This window comes from Onychomys torridus, unplaced genomic scaffold, assembly GCF_903995425.1.
Source record: "Onychomys torridus unplaced genomic scaffold, mOncTor1.1, whole genome shotgun sequence".
Classification (NCBI taxonomy): domain Eukaryota; kingdom Metazoa; phylum Chordata; class Mammalia; order Rodentia; family Cricetidae; genus Onychomys; species Onychomys torridus.
Window position 1 is genome coordinate 222,009 of NW_023413244.1, and position 25,660 is coordinate 247,668.

Genomic DNA, 25,660 nt, shown 5'->3' on the forward strand with positions numbered 1-25,660 from the left:
TCAGCTATGTGGCTTTCAGCCATCTTGGCTGATGACCTCATCAGGATAAAAGCAATCACGTGGCTGACAGCCATCTTCACTAATGTTAAAGAATACATGCCATATAACTTCACCACCATCTTGATTAAGAAGACTACATGGTATAAACAAGCTGTTCTCAAATAGTGGGTCCTGATCCCTTTGGAATTTGAAAAAAACCCTTTACAGGGATCACATACCAGATATCCTACATATAAGATATTTACATTATGATTCATAATAGTAGAAAAGTTACCACTATGAAGTAGGTAAAAGCCAGTTTTAAGTTTGGGGTTCCCACAGCATGAGGAATTATAAAAAAGTATCACAGCATAGGATGGTTGAGAACCACTGCAGTAACCCAAGTTAGGCAGTACTTGTAAAACTCCTTCATCCTACTGAGTTCTCTGCTCGCCATTGTATTTCACTGTACCTATGGGTGTGATATTTAGCTAAGGGTTTCATAATAAAGAGGTAGAATGCAATCCCTACATTATCAACCTACTCCATGCTATGTTAACTTAACTAGGTCCAGAAGGACTGCCAAAACCTCTTAATTGTTATTCCCAAATGGAGAATTCTCAGTGCTTCAGACAACATAAAATATTCTATTCTTGTGTGTGTCCCTCTCTCTCTCTGTCTCTCTGTCTTTCCCCCCTCTCTCTGTGTGTATGTAGTATGCATTTGTTTAAATGCATGGTGAGATATGGGGTAATCAGGGAACATCTTTGACTGTTGGTCCTTAGAAGCATCCTTCCACCTTTTACTTGAGAATGTAAAGACTTAATGGTATGTAGGTTAAGTGTAATAAACATTCTTTATTACAAACACTCATTTTCAGTGAAGGTTGACAGAACACAAATATGCTAATATAGAGAATATTTATTCAGAAAACATCAAGTGAATGACACTATGTGATTTTGCACCACAGTAGCAGTAGGGTAGCTACAACTTATAGGTAAAGTTTTCTTCTAGAGTCATTTTATATATCATGAAAATGCTTAATTGTTGAGCCATTTTATATTTATTTCTATGGAACTTGTTTGGTTTTGTAAATTAAAGCTGAAAATAAATTGCCATTTGAAATTAATCTTCTCATCTCAGATCTTTTCTATAATTATTATTTATTGATATATTTGTTACTTACGTACACATATGTAACACCCATTAAGACCTATTAGTGTTATTCATAAATACTTGGGAATAGGGTTAACCACTTGGCAAGGGCATGCTGTGAAATGTCGTTCTATATGCTATGAATATATGTTGCTCTGATTGGTTGATAAATAAAGCTGTCCAATGGTGAGGCAGAATAGGGTTAGGCAGGACATTCTAACTAGAGAGAGAGGAAGGAGAAAGACAGAACTGAGGAGATGCTGCTAGCCGCAAGATATAAAGTACCAGTAAGCTACAAGCCACATGGCAAAGTATAGATTTATAGAAGTTGGTTAACTTAAGATGTAAGAGCTATCTAGAGAGAAACCTGAGCCATTGGGAAACATGGTTTGAAAATAATATAATATAAGCCTCTGTGTGTTTATTTGGGTCTGAGTGGCCGTGGGCCCAGGCAAGACCAGAGAAAACTCCAACTACAAGGGCAATTTGTCAAAGTGCTTGTTCCTAGAGGAAACTGACTTTTCCTTTATCACTACCTGTTGATTGCCTGGAACTATTCATCTAGGAGTGTGGCTTTGTGAGCCTATCCTCAGTCCATGTGCGAGTATTGGCTGGTGTGGTCTTATGTAAGTCTTATGCAGATAGCCATATAGTTGAGATTTTGTGGTGCTGCATCTCTGTCATGCTCAGAAAATGCAATATTTCAGCATTCCTCTCAGTGCTCTGGAAATCACAATATTTCTGCATCCTCTTTTGTGATGTTTCTGGATTTGTGGGTGTATGAGTTGTGCTTTTTGTCCTTCCTGATGATGAACTCTCAAGAGTCACTTATGAGTACTTTAAGTAGTTGTGATATCCAAGTCTTTGTTAGCTGCAAAAAATGCTTCCTTGGTGAAAGAGACAGCTGTGGGTATGTGTATAGGTATAAAATTAAATATTTAGATGGAAGTTGTGTATTATATCACATCAACAAAACAGCAGTAGTTGGTTTTCATCTGTGAATTATGATTTCTCCAGCCACCAGTTCTTGGCTACATGTACACAGTACCAGGCATGAGTTCCTTCCTGGTTTCTGTCTTCTTGAGAGGTTTGTATATCCAATCACAAAGCTTTAGATATCCTCAAGATATTAATGCCACAGTTGTACCATTATGTGTATCTTGCTAGGCTGATTGTTATCAAAATTCACAGGATTTAAAGCTGAGTACCACAGTTGATACATTTTCAAACCTGGAAGCCTGCATTGCACCTTTGGATATCATCAGCAAAGAGGTTACCAGGTTACCTTGATTCTTCACAATTGAAGTGTGTTCTTTCTTCAGCAAAAGGGTCTTCCCTCAAGTTCTCTGCTACATATTACTGTGAAGAAACAAATTTTAAAAAGAAAAAACAGTAATCCCAAATCTCCAATTTATTATGTAGCTAAATTGGGTATAACTTGAAACTGGGGAAGCGAACCAGATTCTTCAGTCTGTGAAATGGAAATATGTGAACATGGTAAATATGTAGAAATTATAACAGAAAACTATTTAACAAATATTTTTAAGAAAAAATGCCTTGGAATACAGCTGTTACATACCATAATGTTCAGAAAAAATATGAGTAGCAATAAAACATGAGAAAAAAAAGTGTGCCAGTAAGGTTACAACAATGGTTATATTTCATAGCAGATATGCTGGATGATTTTCCAATTGTGATTCATAAGATAAGCATTTTGAGTTTTGCTATGATAAAGTCAAATACGTACTTAATAATTTTCTAGGTCATTTTACAAGGAAGGTGTCTGAACATGGTCCAAGAATAAAGCTGAGTAAAGAGAATTCTGAGAACATGTGAGATTACTGCAAGGATACATGCAAAGTCTTGTAACCTTTATTTCTCCAAAACCCGAGTTGTTCTTGGAATGTGCTTTCATGTCCCTCCCTCCAAGTTATAGTAAATAGGAGTTGGTTTTTTTCAAGAGTTACATTGCTGCTTACTTATTTTATTCAGAAATGTTTCCAAGCACAGATATCTTTGTGCCTGTATACAACCTAAACTTATGCAACCATTACTCATCTGACATTCTTTAACCCGCAGAATACAAATTGTCTGGTGTTCTGAACAAATTGGTTACTGCATGAGTCTTTGGTCAGCCTCATTTCTAGGCTATCCCAGACTAATGGGATCAACTAGAATGACAACAGGAGGTAATAGAAACACTATTGCTAACACAAGATTATCAATTTTTGTCTCTTTATTTTGGAGCTTGTCTTAATCAATTTCCATTTGTGGTGAAGTGACACAATGACCACTATAGCCCTATTTCTTTTTCTATATTTTCTATATTTTCCTATTTATTTTTCATTCCAACTGCAGTTTCCCTTCCTCTTCTCTCCTCCAATTCCAGAGTCCCTACTCTCTCCCCTTCAATCCAATCCTCCTCTGTTTCTGTTCAGAAAGGCCAAGCATCCAATGGGAATCAACAAAGCATGGCATGTCAATGTCATAAGACTAAGCACCTGCCTTTGTAGTTCGGCTGGGCAATTCAATCCTGTATGAGGAATGGGCTCCCAAAAGCCAGCCAAAGCATTAGAGAAAGACACCTCTCATTATAAGGAGTCCTACAAATAGACCTAGCTACCCAACTGTCATATATATGTAGAGAGCTTAGGTTGGTCCCACACAAGCCCCCTGTTTCTTGGTTTAGACTCTGTGAGTACCCATGACCTAGGATAGTTGTTTCTGTGGGGTTTCTTATGATGCCCTTGACTCCTCTCGTTCTTACTCCATCTCTTCTGCAGGATTCCCCCAGCTTGGCCTAATGTTTGTCTATGGGTCTCTATCTATTTCCATCACTTATTGGATGAAGGCTTGCTAATGACAATTGGTGTAGTAACCAATTTATTGGAGGAGATGGCCAGTTCAGGCTACATATTCACTAGTGCTAGTCGTCATAAGTAGTGTCATCCTTGTAGATTCATAGAAGATTCCCTTGCATCAGATTTCTACCAGACCTCAAAAAGCCCCCCTTTTCAGTCATCTCCTTCAGAACTCTCTCCCTACTCATGTCCCAACTTAAGTTCCCATCCATACACACCCCCCAGTCCACCAAGGAGATCTCTTCCATTTTCCCTTTCCTTGCATCTCACTTTGGGACCTCCTTATTCCCTAGCCTCTTTTGGTCTATGGATTGTAACATGTTTAGCCTTTACTTAAGAGTTAATATCCACTTGTGAATATATACTATGTTTGTCTTTCTATGTCTGAGTTACTTCACTCAGGATGATTTTTTCTTTCTATCCTTTTTCATTAAAATTTCCTGATTCATTGGTTTTAACAGCAGAGTATTACTCCAATGTGAAAATGCACCATATCTTCTTTATCAGTTCGTTGGTTGAGGGCATCTAGCTTATTTACAGGTTTTGGTTATAAAGTATAAAGCTTCTATGAACATACTTGAGCAAGTGTCCTTGTCATATGATTTAGCATCCTTTTGGTATATGTCCAGGATTGGGAAAGCTGAGTCTTGAGGTAGATTGGTTCCCAATTTTGTGAGAAATAACTGTGTTCATTTCCAAGGTGACTGTACAAGTTTACACTCCCATCAGCAATTTAGGAGTATTCTCCTTGCTCTATATCCTCTCCAGAATAAGCTATATTTTGTGTTTTTGAATTTAGACACTTTGACAGATGTAAAATTGAATCTCTGAGTCATTTTTATTTGCATTTCCCAGATTGCTATGGATGATGAACATTCTTTTATGTGTTTCTCTGATATTTGTGGTTCTTCTCTTATCAATTTTCTGTTTAGGTCCATATCCTAATTTTAATTGGATTATTTGGTTTTTGATATTTAATTTCTTCAGTTCTGTATGTTGGAGATCAGCTTTCTGTCAGATGTGGATTGGTAAAGATCTTTCCCCATTCTTCTGTCGAGCCCACCTCGACCAGCAAGGAAGATGCAACACCAAGCTCTTCTTTCAGCAGTTTACTCAGGAACCTTGAACAATCTTCTGACTTCTGACCCCGGGGAAACCCGCTCACAGCCTTAAGTAATCACTGAGTAGCCAACCCTGATACGCCATGTGGGCACTACCAATAGGTCCAGGTGCTCCTAAGCAAGCCAGATTCTCAGCCTTAGCCAATTAAGGATTGTTTACCACTTCGAGCACTTGCCTTCGGGAGGGAGGAGGGTGGAAGCCTGCGCCATCTTTAAGGTGCGGCTGCATGCAGCTCTCTACATTCTTCAGTCTTCCATTTTCTTTTCCTGATTGACAGTGCCCTTTGCCTTATGGAAGCTTTTTGGGGTGGCATTGTGTTTCCCCCAAAATTGTGCACCCTAATAAACTTATCTGGGGTCAAAGAATAGAACAGCCACTAGATATAGAGGCTAGAAAATGGTGGCACTCACACATTTAATCCTAGCTTTCCAGAGGCAGAAATCCCTCTGGATCTCTGTAAGTTCAAGAGATTGGAAACAGCCAGGCGTGGTGACACATGCCTTTAATCCCAAGAAGTGAGCCTTTATCTCAGGGAGTGATGGCAGAAAGCAGAAAGATATATAAAGCATGAAGACCAGAAACTAGAAGCATTTGACCGGTTACATCAGGCCTGAGCTACACTCGGCCAGTTGTGGTGGTGCATGCTGGTAGGATTTGCTGAAGGAGGTGGAGGCAGGAGGATCCCAAATTTGAAGCAAGCCTAGGAGGCTTGCTAAGGAGAAGCTATGGCTGGGGCTGGGCCAGTCTACAAATGGTGGTGGTGGGACCATGGACGTGATGGCTGCTGCTCCATGTTACCAGCTGCTTCTCATCGTATTGATGGTGGCAGGTTTGCTGCTGCTTGTTCAGAGAACAATTTTCAAGACCATTGTGTTACAAGAAAGTATCAGCAAAGGTCAGTTTGGAAAAGTTTGGCAAGACAAGTGGGTGGGGAGAATTTGCTATGAAGATATTTGGAGAGGCAGAGACTTATCAGACTGTGAAGCTATGCCATGAAAACTTCCTAGGATTTATAGCAGCAGATAACAGAGACAATGACACATGGACTCAGCTCTGCTGGTGTCAGATTACCATGAGCATGGATCACTTTTTGATTACTTGAACGGATACACTGTTACAGTGGAAGGGATGATCAAACTCACCCTGTCTAAGGCAAGCTGTCTTGTCCATCTTCACATGGAGATTGTTGGTACACAAGGAAAGCCAGCTATTAGTCACAGAGATTTGAAATCAAAGAATATCTTGGTGAGGAAGAATGAAACCTGTTGTATTGCAGACTTGGTACTGGCTGTGCTACTCAATTCTGCAACAGATGCAATTATGATTGCTCCAAACCACAGAGGAGGCACAAAAGAAGAAGAGGAAGAAGAAGAAGGAAGAGGAGGAGGAGGAGAAGGAGGAGGAGGAGGAGGAGAAGGACAAGTAGGAGGAGGACAAGGAGGAGAAGGAGAAGGAGAAGGAAGGAGAAGAAGAAGAAGAAGAAGAAGAAGAAGAAGAAGAAGAAGAAGAAAGAATGAAAGAAAGAAAGAAAGAAAGAAAGAAAGAAAGAAAGAAAGAAAGAAAGAAAGAAAGAAATTAAGAAAGATTAAAAGGAAGAAAAAAGAAAAAAATCTGCATTGAACCATGACCACAACTTAACATCAACTTTAAATCTCCAAAAGGATGATGGGATCACACGATGAGGATTCCACATGGACTATGATAAAGCCATTAAGCTGATTAACACCACTCAAAGATCGGCTTTGGACTACAAACTACTCAGGACAATTTTGAGAAGGCTAGCTGAGATGATCCAGCTTCACAGACTATTGGAGCAAAGACTTGAAATAAGCTATGCACTTTCCCATTATGCAGAGACTGGACAAATGATACAGCTACCTCTCTCAGGACTTGACAATTAACCCCAAATTTATCTTTTCAGGATCCCCTAAATATGCCTTTGCCTCAAAATAGCAGGAAGTAATTTTAAGAACATGACTTCCATATTCCCAAGAGGTGGGATGGGATGTTTTTGGTTGTTTAATGAGATATGGATATTGTCATTGTTTATGATGGTTGGTTACAAGTAGTTAATTTTTAATGGTCAAGAAAAAAGCTGAACAAGGAGATTAGATTTAGAGTTTTTGTTTAAAAAAGAAAGTAGTGAATATAGATTTGAGATCAGTGAATCTGCTCTGAGAAAAAAGATAAAGAAATAATAGGATAAATGGGTAGATCATTGAATCTATTCTAAAAAGAAAAGGGGGAAGATATAGGAATGACAAAAGGTAGATTGTTGAATCTATTATGAAAAGAGAAAAGAGAATATGGATATAAGATTAAGAAGAAGGCCATTGAATCTTTTGAAAAGGAACTACTTGTTTTAAATAGGATAAGTAATGAAATTTTTTTGTCTGAGTTTATCAAATGTTACTGGACTGGACATTGTTAATATATATAATGGAGTTTTTTTTGTCTGAATCAGTCAAATGTTAATGTACTAGAAATTGTTAATGTAATTCTTGACTGTATATATTGTATATACTTATTGGATAGTTTTTCTTGTATTAGTTATAAGCTTTTTTAAATTTTAGACAAAAAAGGGGGAATGTGGTGGTACCTAAGAAGTGAGCCTTTAATCCTAGGGAGTGATGGCAGAAAGCAGAAAGATATATAAGGCATGAAGACCAGAAACTAGAAGCATTTGGCTGGTTAAACTTTTAGACTTTTGAGCAGCACAGTTCATCTGAGATTCATTCTGGATGAGGACTCAGACACTTCCAGTCTGAGGAAACAGGATTAGCTGAGGAACTGGCAAAGTGAGGTGGCTGTGGCTTGTTCTCCTTCTCTGATCTTCCAGCATTTACCCCAATGCCTGACTCTGGGTTTGCTCTTATTAATAAGACCATTTAATATTCATGCTACAACTTTTGAGCTTTTTCAAGAGTTCCAATTTATTAGGTGTCAACCTTAGTATCTGTACTATTTGTGTGCTATTCAGGATGTTGTCTCCTGTGCCAATGTGTTCTAAGCTATTTCCTCACTTTCTCTTCTATCATGTTCAGTGTAAATGGATTTATATTGACTATTTTATCTACTTACTTGAGTTTTATGTAGGGTGATAGATATGGATCTATTTGCATTCTCTAATTCTATGTTGAATGGCAGCCTTGAATGCCTGGGACAGAGTTGAGGAACCAGGAAAGAAAACTGAGTCATTTACAAAGGTTATACAGGGCCCAAAAGAATCTTTCACAGATTTCTAACAAAGACTGACTTTAGCAGGAAAGAGAATGGTCCCAAATTCAGAAGATAGCCAGATAATAATTGAATCTTTGGCTTTTGAGAATGCAAATGAAGCATGCAAGAGAATAATCAGGCCATTAAAGGCAAGATCTGCACCCTTGGAAGACTGGATTAGAGACATGGTAAATATTGAGGCTCATGATCGTGATAATATGTGGGTAGGAGAAGAAATTTCAAGAGGTTTGAGAAATTTCAGATGTTTTGGATGTGGAAAGCAAGGACATTTGAAAAGGGACTGTAAACAGGGCATTTCTAGAAACAATGTTTCTTCAAGGAACAATGGCAACAGAATGCCCCTTCCTTTGGGAGTATGTAGAAGGTATGGTAAGGGAAGACACTGGACCAATGAATGTAGATCAACAAGGGACAGACAAGGTAATACTTTGCCCCAGTCTTTGGGAAACTTCTAGAGGGGCCTCAGGCAGGCCCCTACAGTGAATCCAGTTCAGACCTTTCCTGCAATCGTAGAGGAGACCCCTACTCAGAGCAGTTAAATAACCAAATGCCTATTGGAATAAACCAGGCTACTCAGAGTAATGGAACAACTGAGACAGAGAGAACAGAAAATTCAGGAGAAACCATAAAGAAAATTTTTTGGCAAACTTCTATAAATGAACAAAGACCAAAATTAACAATAAAAATAAATGGTGTTTTGTTGTCTGGTCTGGTAGACACGGGTGATGATGTGACCATAATTGCACCAGAATTTTGGCATCCATCTTGGCCTCTTCAGGAGGTAAATGTTCAACTGTTAGGAATTGGAACATTATCTCAAGTTAAACAGAGTGCAAGATGGCTCGAATGTATAGGCCCAGAAGGACAGAGAGGCAGATTAAAACCATATGTGGCTAACATAGCCATGAACCTGTGGGGTCGAGACCTGTTACAACAATGGAATACTCAGATTAACATCCCTCCAACCTCAGAAATAAATCATAAACTAGCACATGTTTCTGAGAGAAATATTAGAAGGTATTATTCTAATGAGTGGTAACCAGCCATCCATATTATACAAGAACAGGGCACAAAAACTGATGATCTTCCAAAGACACCAACAGCTCTACCTTTAAAATGGTTAACAGACAAGCCTGTATGGGTTCATCAATGGCCTTTAACAACAGAGAAACTCCAGGCTTTAGAAGAGCTGGTAAAAGAACAGTTAAATGCTCAGCATATTGAAGAATCTACTAGCCCATGGAATTCTCCTGTATTTGTTATTAAAAAGAAATCTGGTAAATGGAGAATGATAACAGACCTTACAGCAATTAACAAAGTAATTCAGCCAATGGGCTCTCTACAATCTGGAATTCCTTTGCCTACTCTGTTACCTAAAGGATGGCCTCTCATAGTTATCGATTTAAAAGACTGTTTCTTTTCAATACCCTTACAAGAAAAAGACAGAGGAAGATTTGCTTTCATAGTGCCTACTTACAATAATTCTCAACTGGTTAGAAGATTTCAATGGAGAGTTCTCCCACAAGGAATGTTGAATAGTCCAACCCTGTGCCAATATTTTGTACAATAGCCCTTCAAATTGATATGTAAAAAATTTCCTAAATCTATAATTTATCATTATATGGATGATATTTTACTAGCTGACTCAAATGCAGATACTTTAGAAAGAATGTTTGAAGAAGTAAAGAAAATATTGCCTTGCTGGGGATTACAAATTGCTCCAGAAAAGATACAAAGAGTAGATTCTATTAATTATTTAGGATATAAAACAGAGCTACAAAAAATTAGACCTCAAAAGGTACAAATTAGGAGAGATCGCCTACAGACTCTTAATGACTTTCAAAGATTATTTGGGGACATTACTCATCTATGAACTATTGCTGGGATAAAAAATGATTAACTGAATAATTTGTTCAAAACCTTAGAAGGTGACAAGGACTTAAATAGTCCATGAGAATTATCATCCAAAGCTGAGAAAGAATTGGCCTTGGTAGAAAAAAAAAGTACATGAAGAACATATAGATCGTATTGATCCAAAGCTAGATTGCATTTTGTTTATTTTACCTTCTAGGCATTCTACTACAGGAATATTCATGTAGAGAGAAGATATTATATTGGAATGGATATTTTTACCAAATAAACCAAATGAAAATAAAAAACTTAATGTGGAAAAAAATCTCTGAATTAATTTTGAAAGTTAAATTGAGACTTCGTCAATTAGCAGGAATAGACCCAGTAGAAATTGTTGTACCATTAACTAAAGAGGACATTGAAAAGTTATGGACAGAAAGTGAACCTTGGCAAAGAGCTTGCAGTAATTTTTTGGGAGAAATTAACAGCAAGTATCCTAAAAGCAATAGAATTGATCTTATAAAGAGAGCTGATTGGATCTTGCCTCGAATTGTACATGAAAAACCCATATCTGGAGTTCGGACATTTTATACAGATGCCAACAAACAAGGAAAGGCAGGTTACAAATCAGAAAATTTAAGCGAAGTGGCTCAAAGTCCTTATAATTCAGTTCAAAAATTGGAATTGTATGCTATTCTGTTGGTATTAATGGATTTTTCAGAAATCTCAACATAGTTACTGACTCTCAGTATGCTGAAAGAGTGGTATTACATATAGAGACTGCAGAATTTATCCCTGATGTTTCAGAATTAACTTCACTATTTATTCAATTACAAGATACAGTCAGGGAAAGGAGTCATCCTTTATATATAACTCACATCTGATCCCATACTGGTCTGCCAGGCCCTCTAGCACAAGGTAATGATGAGTTGATAAATTATTGATAGGAAATGTGCTGGAGGCCTCAGAATTTCATAAGAAACATCATGTCAATAGTAAAGGTTTAAAAAAGGATTTTTCCATAACCTGGCAACAAGCCAAGGAAATTGTAAAGAAATGTCCTACTTGTTCCTTCTACAATCAGATACCATTATCAGCAGGATGTAACCCAAAGGGTACTCAGAGGAATGAAATCTGGCAGATGGATGTGTTTCACTTTGCGGAATTGGAAAATTGAAATATGTACACCATACTATCAATACTTATTCAGGATTTCAATGGACAACTGCCGTGGGATGTTCTGTATGTCAAATATGTTGCTCTGATTGGTTAAAATAAATAAAGTTCTGATTGTCCAGTGGCCAGGCAGGAAGTATAGGTGGGACAAGAGAGAAGAGCATTCTAGGAAGCAGAAGGCTGGAGAGAGACACGGCCAGCCGCCGCCATGAAAAGCAACATGTAAAGACACTGGTAAGCCAAAAGCCATGTGGCAAAGTATAGACTAACAGAAATGGGTTAATTTAAGATAGAAGAAGTAGATAACAAGAAGCCTGCCACGGCCATACAGTTTCTAAACAATGTAAGTTTCTGTGTGCTTTCTTGGTTGGGTCTGAGCAACTGTGGGACTGGCGGGTAAGAGAGATTTGTCCTGACTGGGCCAGGCAGGAAAACTCTAACTACAGGCGACTGCTTTGAGTTCTGAAAAAGCTGATTTTGTAATCACTCATTTGCTAGATGTCATGGCCATCATGGGTATACCTGCACAAATTAAAACTGACAGTGCTCCAGCATATGTCTTTATTAAAATGAAACAGGTTTTTTTTGCTTATTATGATATAAATCATATTACAGGTATACCACAAAATCCTACAAGCCAAGCAGTTATAGAAAGATACAACAGAACTCTAAAGGACATGATAAATAAACAGAAAGGGGTAACAAAAACCCCCAGAAATAGACTGCACAATGGTCTATTAACTTTAATTTTCTCAATGCCAATGAGAAAGGAACAACTGCTGCAGAGAGACATTGGTTAATAGAAAAAACAACAGAATTAAATCAGCCTATATACTTCAAGGATGTGCTGACCTCAGAATAGAAACCAGGGTATGTGTTACGTTGGGGACAAGGTTTTGCTTTTGTTTGTGCAGGAGAAGATAAGCTGTGGGTACCATCAAAATTGAGAAATGTTTGATTTGAACAAGAGAGACCTCTTAATTAAAGGAGGTGATAGTTCATCAACCAACATGACCATCCAGTTTAAACTCACTTATACCATTAATACATGCCTTTTCACTTAATCAGATGTAACTTGCCAAAAGGGAACCTCCCAAAATTAGTCTTGGGGAAGGGTTTTTTTTTTTTGTCTTTTTTTTTTTTTTTCTTTTAGGAGAATGAAGGCTAAGGAATCTGAAGAACAAATGAGACAACTGAAGAAAAAGGACAAATCATTTGTCATAGGAAAAAGAATAAAATGGCCTATTGGTATATCATCTACAAAATTTCACAAATCTTCCTAAATGTTTGTTTCTGCTCTTCTCTAAAAAAATTAATACTATTGGTCTTCTTGTAGTCCCAGTTCAATTAAAGTTTAAAGCTGACGAGTTGGAGAATGGCTCTCTCCCCCTTAAAACTCAAGCATGTTGTTAAAAGGAAAATGAAAACTCCCTGGATCATACCAGAAGAAAGAGCCATCTTCTGACATGGGACAGGAGAAAAACCAAATTAATTAAGGGACTATTCTATTACTAATCTCAATTCCTTGATTCTATTCTGATTCTTAAAACTTTTCTTAAAGTATGAATTTTATATCAAAATTTACAAGATATATATATTTAAACTTCGTTAAGATAATAATGGTCATATAGAGTACTAACTAATTCTAGAGAAAAGGCTTTGATTAGCTGCCTATACATGTCTTTGTGTTTGAGTCTCTTTTCAGTTTTCTGCAGGAAATCACGGCAAGGCCTAACATCAACTGAAATCTCCAGGAAGAAGATGGGGCCCCACAACGACAATTCCACGTGGAAAATTATATCACTAAGCTGACAAACATCATCTACAGATCAGCTTTGGACTACAAAGTGCTTAGAGCAATTCTGGCCCAACTTTACAAAAGAACATTGTATGACTGTCCAAGCTGCCAGTTGTCTCTGTCTATTGTCTCAAGACTCCCAAAAGTAGCTTGCATTCTCTTCCCATTTCCTAGGTAGTATTATATCCTTCTGAGGTCTTTGATGTGGTTGAACACTAGATAGTTACAATTTCCTCAGTTATGATAAAAGATAAGTTAGATATAAAACCTTAGACTCACAAATATAAGATAGATCAGATAGCTTCTTTAATACTGTAACTGTAATTCTTGCTTGATAATTGTTTTGTAATCTGTAATTTTACTATATAAAAGTTAAAAGCTTGCTTTTTAAAAAAAGAAAAGGGGAAGTGTGGGATGTTCAATAATGTCAAATGTGTTGCTCTGACTGATTAAAATAAAACACTGATTGGCCAGTAGCCAGGCAGGAAGTATAGGTGGGACAAGCAGAGAAGAGAATTTGGGGAAGTAGAAGGCAGAGGAGAGAGACCAGCCAGCCACCACCATGACAAGGAAGATGTAAGGTACAGGTAAGTCATGAGCCACCTGGCAAGTTATAGATTAATAGAAATGGGTTAATTTAAGATAAAAGAAGTAGATAACAAGAAGCCTGCCATGGCCATACAGTTTATAAGTAATACAAGCATCTGAGTGATTATTTTATACATGGGTTGTAGGACCGCAAGGGCTTGGTGGCACCTGAAGAGAAACTCTCCAGCAACATGGTCCCTTTATTGTTTGTATATAAGATGGCTAATAAGTTTTTGGCACTTCTATAAAGCTGTTTCTCAGAAGTAGCAGTACCTTGTTGAATTCTTAGTTTCACTTATGTGTACTATCATGTCATTTGCAAATAGCAATTCTTTGACTTCTTCTTTTGCATTTTATATCCACTTGATCTCCATTTGCTGCATTATTTTTATAGCTAGAACTTGAGTACTATATTGAAAAGATATGGACAGAGTGCATAGCATTGTCTTGTTCCTGATTTTAATGAAATTGCTTTGAATTTCTTTCCATTTAATTTGATGTTGGCTGTTCAATTGCTGTTTATTGCTTTTATTACACTTTTATTCCTTGTATCCTGATCTCTCCAAGACATTTATCATGAAGAAAGTTTAACATGAATTTTAAAATGTCTTATGCCCTTCAACTGAAGAATGGATAAAGAAAATATGGTACATATACACAATGGAGTACTACTCAGCAGATTAAAACAATGACATCATGAGGTTTGCAGGCAAATGGATGAATCTAGAAAAAATCATCCTGAGTGAGGTAACCCAGACTCAGAAAGACAAACATGGTATGTACTCACTCATAGTAGGATACTAGATGTAAAACAAAGATGACTAGACTGATACACAACTCCAGGGAGGCTACCTAGAAAACAGGACCCTAGGAAAAACACAGTGATCACCCAATGACAGAGAAATGGATGAGATCTACATGAGTAACCTGGACTACAATGGGGGTAATGAAGGGCAAGTTTTGAGGGAAAGAAAGCTTATGGGGGCAGGATTTCCCAGCTGGATCAAGAACAGAAAGGGAGAACAAGGAATAACAGACCATCATAAATGAAGACCACATGAGAATAGGAAGAAGCAAAGTGCTAGAGAGGTCCCCGGAAATCCACAATGATACATCCTCTGTAGATTATTGGTAATGGTCAAGAGAAAGCCTGATCTGACCTAGTCTGGAGATCAGATGGCCAAACACCCTAATTGTTGTGCTGGAACTCTCATCTAATAACTGATGGAAGTGGATGCAGAGATCCTCAGCCAGGCCCCAGGTAGAGCTCTGGGAATCCAATTGTTCAGAAAGAGGAGGGACTGTAAGAGTGTGAATTGTTGAGACCAAGATTGGAAAAGCACAGGGACAAATAGCCAAACTAATGGAAACACATGAATTATGAACCAAAAGCTGTGGAGCCCCCAACTGGATCAGGCCCTCTGGATAAGTGAGACAATTGAATAGCTTGAACTGTTTGGGAGGCACCCAGGCAGTGGGACAGGGACCTGTCCTTAGTGCATGAGCTGGCTGTTTGGAACCTGGGGCTTACACAGGGACACTTTGCTCAGCCTGGAAGGAGGGGACTGGACCTGCCTGTACTGAATCTACCAGGTTGAATTGAATCCCCAGGGGAGTCTTGGCCCTGGAGGAGATGGGAATGGAGGGGAGGGGCTGGGGGAAGGTGGGAGCAGGGGCGGTATGGGGTAGGACAGGGGAACCCATGGCTGATGTGTAAATTTAAAATGCAAATACAGTAAATAAAAAAGGAGAAAAATTTCTTCTTAATAATGAAAAAAACCTGGAGCCAGATATTGGGGTGAAAACCGAATGATCAGATGAATAGAACAAGCTGATCATAAATTCTTACTGCTAAAATTGTCAAACCAAGAGAGAGCTTCTTCATATATACCCATTCCTTATATACATTTCTGTACCATCTTACTTCTTCTCTCTATCCAGCTACATCACTTCCTCTTTCTGTCCAGATCTATCACTTTCTGTTTGTCTGTACAGACCTCCAGACCTCTGTGGTTAACTAGTGCTGGGATTAAAGGCATGTGCCACTAAACCTGTGGTCTTGAACTCACAGTCATCTGGATGAACCTCTGCCTCCTGAATGCTAGGATTAAAGGTGTGTGCTACCACTGCCTGACCTCTATGTTTAATGTAGTAGCTGGCTTTATGCTCTGATCCCAAAGCAAGCCTTAATTTTATAGCGCAAATAAAATATCACCACATTTCTCCCTTTTTTGTCTAAAATAAAAAGTTATAACTAATATAAGAAAGATGATATACAATTAGTACAATAAATATATACAATAAATACTGACAATTTCAGTGAAAATTCAATTATCTATCCAATTTTTATGAATCCAAAATGTACCTAATTCACTTTCTATCCTAACTTGTATTACCAATTGTCAACTATCTTTTGACGTCTTTCAAACTTATAATCTTTACACCTCTTTAGTGTGTTTCTTTACTGAATTTGTTAACAAGGAAAATTATAACTATAATCATCGAATGTCTAAACTACATAAGGAGTTTCTTTGATGTCCATCATTTCCTCTGAAGTAGATTGGTGTTGTCAGGAGCAGACATGTCTCATTTTCATAAAAAACACAAAACTATGTTATCAAAGCATCTTAAATGTCATATTCTGAAGATCTCTGAAGTGTTTGAAGATGACCTGGCTATCTAAAATACATTTCCTGTTAACCTTGAAAACATACCTAATATGTCTACAGATTGTAGTGGCTAACTACTAAACTACTTTTCTTTATTATTCTAAATAGTTGATAATAACTTTCAAGGACTAGAAAATTGCATTATATTGTTAAATGAACTGTATAGGTACAATACCTTGAACAAGATTAGAAATCTATGGAGAGTATTTCCTAACAAAATTAATCTCAAATTTGTATCATTTTAAATAATTTGTATGTAATATCCAAAATCCAAACAATGTAAAATATTTAGAACTAGTAGTTGCCTTTTAAAATTAGATTCAAATCTACCTTTTTATTTTATCAAATTTATATCTTCCCCCTTTTTCTTTTTAGAGTAGATTCAACAATCTACTTCTTACCTATATTCTCTTTTCTCTTTATCTTTTACTTTTTTTCAAACAAGAACCTTAAATATAATCTCCTTTTTTAGCCTTTCTCTTCATCATTAACAACAACAACTTGTAACCAATCATCCTAAACAATGACAGCTATTTGTAAGTCATTGAAAGGCCAAAAACCACCCATCCCACTTCTAGGGAATGTTGGCATCATGTCCTTAAAATTACTTCCTGCTACCTGATGGCAATGGTATCTTTAGGGAATCCTGAAAATAAAATTTTGGGGTTAATTGTCAAAGTCTGGGAGAGTTAGCTGTATCATTTATTGTCCAGTCTCTGCATACTGTGAAAATACAAGGCTCATCTCATGTCCATGCTGGAGTAGTCTGTGAGGCTGCATCATCTCAGCTAGCCATCTCCAAATTGTCCTGAGCAGTTTGTAATCCAAATCCAATATTTGGGTGGTGTTTCTCAGCTTAGTGGTATTATCATCATCCTAATGGAATCATTGTTGCGGGGCCTCATCATCTTTTTGGAGACTTCAAATTTGCTGTTAGGTTTAGTCATGGTTCCCTGCAGAAAAATGACAGAGACTCAAACTCAAAATCATGTAAAGGAAGCTAGATGAAGCCTTTTTTCTAGAATTATTTAGAACTCTATATGATCATTAATATCATGAAAAAATTAATATATATTTATACATATAAATCTTATAAATTTTGATGTAAAATTCATACCTTAAGACAAATTTTAAAGAGTTATAATAGAACCAAAGAATTATGAAATTACTGGCAATAGAATAGTCTCTTAATTTTGGTTTTCTTCTGTCTCATATTAGATGGAACTTCTGACATGATACAGAGATTTTTTCTTTTTACAGTTTTTTTTTTTCAGATTTCTTATTGTAGATGGTTGTGAGCCACCATGTGGTTGCTGGGAATTGAACTCAGGACCTCTAGGAAGAACAGTCAGTGCTCTTAACCTCTGAGCCCTCTCTCCAGGTGGATTTTCATTTTAACAAGCACATTTTGATTTAGAGGAGAGAGCTATAATCCAACTCCAAAGCCAGCTTTAATTTTTAATTGAACTGGAACTACATAAAGACCATATGTGTTATGTATTTGTAGAGAACAGCAGAAACAAATATTTAGTAAGACTCATGAAATTTCATATGTGACACACCTATAGGTAAATTTACTCTTTTTCTTGGGACAATTTTTTTGTGGATGATTTGTCCTTTTTCTTCACGTGTATTATTTTTCCAGTGTTCTTTAGATTCTTTAGCTGAATACCTTCATTTTACTGAAAACAACAACAACAACAACAACAACAACAAAAACCCTTCCCCAATCCTAAATTTGAGGAGGTTCCTTTACAGGCATTTGTTTCTTTAATTGTTTTGGAAAGGGGTTTCTTTTATGATGGCAAGAAAGGACAGAGCTGAAATTGCCTTAGGGGCCGTGGAGAAGCCCCTCAAGGAGTTTCCCAATGGCAAAGGCAAAGGGTTACTTTGTCTGTCCCTGGTTGATCTACATTTGTTAGTCCAATGTTTGCCTTTACTCTGGATAATCCAGAAGGGAGGGCATTCTGTTGCCATTGTTCCTTGAAAAAAAAATTGTTTCTAGGAATGCCCCATTTACCGTCTTTTTTGAGGTGACCTTGTTTACTGCAATTAAAGCATCTCACATTATTATTTTTCTTCAAACCTCTGGAAGTCACCTCTCCTATCCAAGTATTATCATGGTCGTGAGATTCACTATTAATTGTATCTCAGATTCATTCTTCCAAAGGGTGCTGATCTTGCCTATAATGGCCTACTTATCCTTTTCCATACTGCATTAGCATTTTCAAAAGCCAGATACTCAATTATTATTTGCCTAGCTTCTGAATATTGTATCATCCTATTTATTGCTGAAGACAGCCTTTTTTAAGAAATCCCTGAAGGTTTCTTTTGGGACTTGTATAACTTTTGTAAATGACTCACATTTTTCTCCTACTTCTTCAATTCTGTTCCAAGCATTCAAGGCATAAAATTAGGATGTGGTCATCATATAAATATTGTCTTTGTATATCAGCATAATCATCTTCTCCAAGAAGTTGATCTTGGGAAATTTCCATACCTCTAGTCCTACATCATTGTTCTATAGTCTTAGCCTCCTCTTTCTACCAGGTTCTCCATTGTAACGGTGTTCCAGTCTCTAAAACAGTTGTAGCCAAATATTTCCAGTCTTGAGGGATAATTCTATTGCAAGTAGACCATGAATTTAACATTTGATTTACAAACAGAGAATGCATAGCTTCCTTGAATCTCCTCAAAATTAACATTTGCACAGGAAATCAGCTCCTACACAATCTTCAGTATTTGATAATGAAAGGGAAAAATCAGTAGCTGTCTTGAGAGATGCTTCTCCTTCCCCTCCTCCAAAGGTATTTGCTAACCAGCAGTTTTAGAAGTGATTAGAACTTGAACATATAAGGCTGGGATAATAAATCTATGTATCCTGGACTTGACAAAACAAGATATGGGGAGTAATGGGCTCAACTGAACAGAAGTTGACCTTAGAGGAATGTAAGACAATAAATCTGAATGTGTCAACAAAAGCACGACATAGGGAATAAAAATTTATGTATCTATAGATAGCCTGAATCCTGTTAGCAATTAGTAACCTTATACTTACCTCACTCCCAGCTCCCTCATTCAATCCCAACCTGCATGTAAACTTTTCCTATATAAACCCCTAAAAGTGAGTGCTCAGGGGGGCCATTCTCTTCCACCTGCTATGTTGGATGGCAGACCAAGCTTGCTTGTTTTGTTAATAAAAAACCTCTGTGTGCTTGCATTGGATAATGGCTCTGTGGTGGTCTTGCTTTGGGTCTTGTGACCTGGGTACAACAATAACTAAAAGGTTACTGGATAGATTAATGTTGGCTGATTGAAAACATTAAGCTGTTCCTCTGTAACTGTTAATTCAATGCTGAGATAGGTTCTCCTTTATATTCTTCTGTCTGAGTGTGAGTATCTCTGTGATCTGTTTTAACAAGTTTTTCTAAAAACTTTTATATTGGCACTCATATCAACCAATACTTTTAATAATCAAACAAAAATGATCAAACAAATATTATTCATAACTGACATTGTATAAATCTCATCAACATTAATTATTCTCTCATTTAATTGTTTCATTTTCAGACCGCATAACATGTTATCAAACAGAGACCAAATTCCCTCCATTATAAAAATGTTTCCCATTTTTTAACGTAGAAAAAAAATCTCTTTTCAATAATCTCTCCCTTTAAGGTATCTTAATTGACTCACCAACTCTGCTGAATGCACAGAACAGTAGAAGCCCAGGGAGTTTCAAGGTAGTCCAAGATGGGGATCCAGAGAGAGCCCACAATCCATCAGGACAGAAGAAGCCAAAGAGACTCAAGCCCACATGGGGTGAGACTCTTAACAAGTGAATCTCGGGCTTGTACCCCAGACAAGTGGCTTTTTGGGGAATTTATGCCACAAACGTTGAGGCACCAGCTGTAACACAAATTGCTAGATGATCCTATTAATAAAAAACCCGAAGTCAAATATTGGGATGAAAGCTGAAAGATCCGAGGAATAGAACAAGCTAGCCACAGTTCTTGCCGCTAGGAAATCCTCAACCCAAGAGCCCTACTTCCTGTATACTCATGCCTTATATACCTTGATGTGCTCTGCTGCCATCTTACTTCCTCTCTCCATCTAGCTATATCATTTCTTCTTTTGGCCCAGAACTGTCACTTCCTTTCTGTCTGTATAGACCTCCAGATTTCTATTGTTAACTAGTATTGGGATTAAAGGCGAGTGCTACAACCCTGGCTCTATTCCCAGTGTGGTCTTGAACTCACAGAGATCTGGATGAATCTCTGCCTCCCAAATGGCAGAGTTAAATGTGTGTGCCACTGCTGCCTGACATGTTTAATACAATGGCTGACATAATGCTCTGATTCCCAGGCAAGCTTGATTTGTTAGAAGCACAAATAAAATATCACCACAAGGAAGAAAGAAATTAAACACATCTTAGAATTCAATGTAAATGAACACATAACATACTCAAACTTACAGGATAAATGAAACACTGCTATGAGAAAGTTCATAGCACTAAGTGCTTTCATGGAGAACTTGGAGAAGTTTCATACTAGCAACTTAACAGCACACCTGAAACCTCTAGAACAAAAAAATACAAACACTACCAAGAGGAGTAGAAGGCAGGCAATAAACTGAAGGCTGAAATCAATAAAACAGAAACAAAGAAAACAATAACAAGAATCAATGAAACAAAGACTATGTTCTTTGAGAAAATCAACAAGATAGACATACCCTTATCCAAAATAACTGAAAGGAAGAGAGAGAATGTAAAAATTAAAAAATTAGAAATGAAAAGGAGGACATAACAACAGACAATGGGGAAATCCAAAAAAATCATTAGGCCATACTTCAAAAACCTATACTCCATAATGTAATCCACCATATAAACAATCTGAAATCAGAAAACCACATGGTCATCTCATTAGTTTCTGAAAAAGCCTGTGAAAACTTCAACCCTTATAAAAGAAAGCAATTAGTTGGGGCGGCTTACTTATTATGTGATTATCATTGACAGAGCATGGCAGCACTCAGGCAAATTGGTACTGTAGAGATTGCTGAGAATTCTATATCCAGATTAGGAGGCATCAGGAATAGAGAGAATGAATGGGCATGGCTAGAATATCTGAAACCCCTACCCTCAAGGATATACTTCTTCTAACAAGGCCACACATACTCCTACAAGGCCATACTTCCTAATCCCTCTCAAGAATCACTACTCTCTAATGACCGACCATTAAAATATATAAGCCTATGGGGGCCACTGGTATTTAAACCACCACAGAACCCACAGATATTTCAGTGCACTAAAGAAAGTTCTGTGCCACACTGATATTTCATTCCATGTACCAGCACATTCTTAACTAAATAAAGTTATGAAACTAAGTATTGTAACTAATACATGGAAACTAAAAGTAGAGAAAGGAAGAAAAAAATTTCTGCACATAAGAAAAATCAGTTATCTTTTTGAGAAGTTAAGGTATAAATATTATTTTTTAATAAAAACAAAGTGGGATTTTCTGCGAAGTAAAATAAATGAATGTCATACCTATTTAAGGAGGAAAACAGAAGAAAGAAACTAAATAGCTATAAGAACACCAGACATGTTTATAAAGGAGGGTTTTCCTTGTTCTGTTTCTTTAAGACAGGGTATTTCTATGGAGGCACACAAGCATTTAACCCTCATCTGTTTATCTGCACCTCAGGAGTGGAGAGATTGTAAGAGGACAAAACTATGATGAGAAAAATGTAGGGATGTGACAGGGAAATTACACTTGTGATTATTCTTCATCAGACTTCAGTAGATTTATTCATCAGTTAAAATGATGATTCCCAACATCAGAAATAATTGTAAACAAGAAGTTATCATCTAAAATAGTATGCTTTCTTGGATAAAATGTAATCTTAAAAAGAAAAAGCATATAGATCAGAAACCAAGATACTGTATACTGTTTTTCATACACATAGTGTCTTATGCTTTGTGTTTTCCTAAATGAAATCCTTAAGTGTAAAAGTGAAACTTCTTAAAATTGACATAGCTAGAGATTTCAGTAGTTTATAACTTCATTGGATTTCCCTTAATATTTTATAGATTGGTTTTGCCTCATTGTGAACTATGACTTTTCTACCTAATAAGTTAAATATTTGTTTATTTTACTTTATACATAGGAGTGTTTGCCTGAATGCATATAAGCACCACATGGACTCAGTGCCTGCAGAGGCCAAAAGAGGGCAAAAGATTCCCAGGAAGTGGAGTTATAGGCAGTTGTGCACTGCTGTGTGGGTACTGGGAACCAAACCTGTGGCCCCTGCAAGAGCAACAACTATAATTAACCATATTCAAAACCAAAATTCAACATGTTTTAAAAATTCTGATAAGTTTAACATCTTCCTAAAATAAAATTCTAAGTGTTATTGTACTCGATTTAGCAATACAAAATACCTCAAGGCTCTTGGAAAATCATAGGAATATCACTCTGTGTTCAATATATACGTATGTTAAACTAATTCTGTTATATATCATATAAAATTTGCCGGAGCAGGAGGAAATGCTGTTTAACTATTTGTGAGTTAGGTCAAAATAAGGCAATAGTGTGTTTTGCAGAAACTGTATGATTCCTAAGAAACTGGTTTGCCACATTACTGTATTATCACATTTGTTTATTTGTATTTATACAAGGAGTCCTCGACAAGAATAAATTGTAGAGCTCAAAATCATTCCTGAATGACTTAAAGTACTTTATCCTTAAAATCTAACACATTGCCTACTTTATGACATCTATATAGGCATTAATAAAAAATTCTGGTTATACTTTGGAATACAACATTTTGTGAATATGAAAGGGGGAAGAATGTTGTATATTACAGCAAAATAATGTGGAAAAACACTTTAATAACCAAAGAAAATGAGTACAGATAATTTGGAAATATTAAGAATTTCTGTTTCTAAACTTTATTCACAATTATTCTGTATTTCCTTTTCCACTAAAAGTACTAGATTATCAGTTGAAGATTTATGATATACATTATATATAATATATACATATATAAATATAAACATATATATTTATATTTATATTTATATAAAGCATCCATGACATAGGGTCCTGGGTGCTCACAAATTGTGTCAAAGGTAGTCAAAGTCCATACTAACTTACACCTATAAATAGAGACCAGAGTCAGAAATTGCAGGAGCAGGTCAGAGCAGCTCTCAGACTGTGAGGAGGAGGCAAGAAGGCTGGCTAGGGGTTGGCTGCCCAATGCATGGCTTAGGTCGCCCTGCCACCATGCCCCAGCAGGGGGAAACTTCACTGGAAGCAGGCTGCCATGTGCAAGCACAGGGAGAGCCAGGAAGGTTACAGCTTTGCTGTGAGTGCTGCTTAGGTAAGGAAAGGCATCCAGCAGTAGATCGGGAGGCAGCGCCTTCCAAGCAGTGTCTCAGGATCCTGACAGCTGAGATTGGCAGGCACTGTTGGTTAAGGCACCCAGAAGCCCATGGATGACACATCCAGAGAGGCTCTCGGTGAGGAGGAGGAGGGGGACAAGGACGACTTCCAGCTAGAAGTGGCTATACCACCCGATAGCCTGAGCAGTGGAGATGAGAAGAGCGTGGAGAAACTGAATGAACCTGGCCCTGGCTCCAAGATGCAGCTCAAGTTTGAAGAGCTTCAGTGTGCTGTTTCTGTGGGGGAGGACAGCCGAAAGGAATGGACTTTCACTCTGCATGACTTTGACAACAATGGCAACAATGGCAAAGTCACCCATGAGGACATTACCAGCTTGCTGTACACCATCTATGAGGTGGCTGACTCTTCTGTGAATCATTCACCCACATCAAGCAAGACACTTCGGATGAAGCTCACTGTGGCCCTTGATAGAAGCCTGAGCAAAAGGAGTGTCCTTTTCAACCATACTTATCTGCAGAGTGCGAGGCTCCGAGCAGGCACCAAGACTACTGAGAAGCTTCGTGGCTGGGAGAAGAAGCAGCAAGCTCCACTAAGGTTCCAAGGTGACAGCCACCTGGAGCAGCCTGGTTGCCACCACCATTGTGTGGATAAGGACATCCAGAGGAGAAACAATCACCTAAACCTGGCAAGGGTAGAGAACTACACATCTCAGTTTGGACCTGGCTCCCCTTCAGTGGCCCAGAAGTCAGAGCAACCCCCTCAAATCTCCAACACCACTCGCTCTTGCTTTCATGAGCCAGAAGCCACTCATATCCCACACCTGAGGCCCCACAGTGTGGACCTGGGCTCCTTCCACCTCCTTATTACCCCATTTCTAAGGTATCAGAGCTCCAGCAAAGGCTCCAGGATACTCAGCATGGGAGCAAGCACTTTGTGAGGTCTCTCAAGGCCCAGGACAAGAACATGGGAATGAACCTTGTGGCCAGAGGTACAAGAAGCAAGCCTCCACTGGTACCCACCACCCACACTGTGTCCCCTTCTGCCCACTTGGCCACTAGCCCAGCCCTTCTCCCCAACCTGGTATCCCCGGGCACAAGAGCAGAAGCATCGAGCCAAGGAGAACCAGGCAAGCTGCTAGGCCTGCAGGCCCCACTGGCTGTAGGAGGTGCCACCATCATGGGGCAGGAGTAGGCGAGGGAGCTGCCTGCTGTGGTGGGTATGAGAGCCAGGCTGGGCAGGATGTTCAGAGACATGAGCACCACCACCATCACGAACATCACCACTACAACCACTTCTACCAGCCTTTAACCCCACCAGGCCACCACATGAAAGAAACGTCCCCATGCCTCAAGGCATCATTATTCTATTAACTACTGTTATTATAACAATTATTTTTATTAATAATTATTGTTACTCCACTAATATTTAGCTAGCCTTCATGTAGAAGATACATGGAAACACAGAGCTAATCTTTTATTTATATGTTGTGGGGATGATATAACCCATCTGAGAAGTGACTGGATTTTGAAGAGTTCTTGGGCCACCCTAGCTACAGGGTCCACGCAGATATTCCCAAACCTCAGGAGCCCTCAGCCCAGCTGTCCCACTGCAGCTCTTCCAGGAGAGCACCCTTGCCTGGCTCAGCTTCAGAGACCCCCAAGAGCTCTAGAGGACAACAGCTGCTACCTCTCAGTGTTATTATGTTTTGACTTTGCCCTTAACTGATTGTAAGGTGCTACAGGGGATCTCAGTGGACTGCCTTCATGACAATGCCTCCCTGCCCTTGTGTATTTTGGCACCTCACCCTAGACACCTTAG

At 38.1% G+C, this 25,660-nt stretch overlaps 1 pseudogene; it reads left to right on the forward strand.

Moving 5' to 3' along the window:
• The window catches only part of LOC118576205, a 43,591-nt pseudogene extending 18,379 nt beyond the window's left edge, over nucleotides 1-25,212 (forward strand).
• The last annotated feature ends 448 nt before the right edge of the window (nucleotides 25,213-25,660 follow it).